Source organism: Mytilus californianus, unplaced genomic scaffold (assembly GCF_021869535.1).
Source record: "Mytilus californianus isolate M0D057914Y unplaced genomic scaffold, xbMytCali1.0.p SCAF_3, whole genome shotgun sequence".
NCBI lineage: Eukaryota > Metazoa > Mollusca > Bivalvia > Mytilida > Mytilidae > Mytilus > Mytilus californianus.
This window is the reverse complement of record NW_026262679.1, coordinates 127,858,719-127,860,243: the sequence shown is the minus strand read 5'-3', so window position 1 is coordinate 127,860,243 and position 1,525 is coordinate 127,858,719. Positions and strand designations below refer to the sequence as shown.

Below are 1,525 nucleotides of genomic sequence, written 5' to 3'. Positions count from 1 at the left end.
GTGTAAAATGAGTAATAACCTGTAGTACTATTATAATAAGATTAATTTACCATTTTAAAATTCGTGTATGCATTTAGTCTTTGCTGTTCACCATGATATTAAAAGAATTATATCATATTTGTGATTATATATAAAACTATTTTTGAAAATTGTTTTGACGTCTACTTCATTTGAACTCTTGTTGATATATGTCTCATTGACAATCATACACATTTCCTTAATTCTATATTAAATACATATTACTATATGTTGACCTGCTGATCGGTTGGTTGATTGATTGATTGATTACTTAATTGATGTCTGCTAGTAGGGAACTGCTGTCTATATTTTTGCACTGCACTTGTTAATATTCAAAGTAACATGATTTGTTGCATACGTCCCCGAATTCAAAGCCTCTTTCGTCTTTTTGAAAAAAATGGTATATCGAATGTATAATTCCTATTGCATTAATACATTTGAAAATGATACTATTGTTTTCTGATTTAAATACAAAATAAATATTTTGTTTCAGACAACATGTTGAAGTTAGTAGTATTAGCCGTCTGTGTAGCAGCAGCCTGTGCCTCCTATGGCTATGGTGGTGGTTACGGCGGTGGATATGGTAAAGGAGGATGGGGAGGTGGACGTGGAGGAGGTGGAGGTGGATGGGGAGGTGGATTCGGAGGTGGATACGGTAAAGGAGGTGGATATGGAGGCCTAGGCGGATATGGCGGAGGATTCGGAGGTGGATACGGTGGTGGATATGGAGGATACGGAGGTGGATATGGAGGTGGATACGGTAAAGGAGGTGGATGGGGAGGATATGGAGGTGGAAAAGGTTACGGAGGCGGATTCGGAGGCCTAGGTGGATATGGTGGTGGATTCGGAGGTGGATACGGAGGTGGATATGGTGGATACGGTAAAGGCGGATACGGAGGTGGATATGGTGGATATGGAGGCGGATTCGGAGGTGGATTAGGAGGTGGATATGGTGGATATGGTAAAGGCGGATACGGAGGCGGATACGGAGGTGGATACGGAGGTGGATATGGTGGATACGGAGGTGGATTCGGAGGTGGATTCGGAGGATTCGGAGGTGGATTCGGTAAAGGAGGTGGATATGGAAAAGGTTACAGCAAGGTAAGCTGTGATATAATGAAGTCTTTGCTCTGATATGTATGAATGTGAAAATGTCAGCTCATTTTTAGTTCGTAAATCTATAAAGCCAAATTGTATCATTAATCAGTGTTATGGTTACGTCAAATAAGAAAAGTAGGGCAACGAATTTCTTGATTTGGATCTAAAAGTCAAACTTTTGAATACTGTAAATAAAAACCTTTATTTACGGTATTAAATATGCATATTTACATAAACTTAATCCATGTTATGTTTGCTATTCGTTTTAACATGTATAAAATTTTAAGTTAAGTTAAGTTTTTTTTCTAGATTGCCTTCATTTGTAAGGTTTAAAAAATGTTATATATAAATATACAAATATATAACTATGGATCAGATACACAACCTAACAACTTGAAAAATTATGGGT

At 37.6% G+C, this 1,525-nt stretch overlaps 1 pseudogene; it reads right to left on the bottom strand.

Moving 5' to 3' along the window:
• Positions 1–515: 515 nt before the first annotated feature.
• On the bottom strand, positions 516–1,218 carry LOC127733759 (uncharacterized; annotated as a pseudogene).
• Between the last annotated feature and the right edge of the window lie 307 nt (positions 1,219–1,525).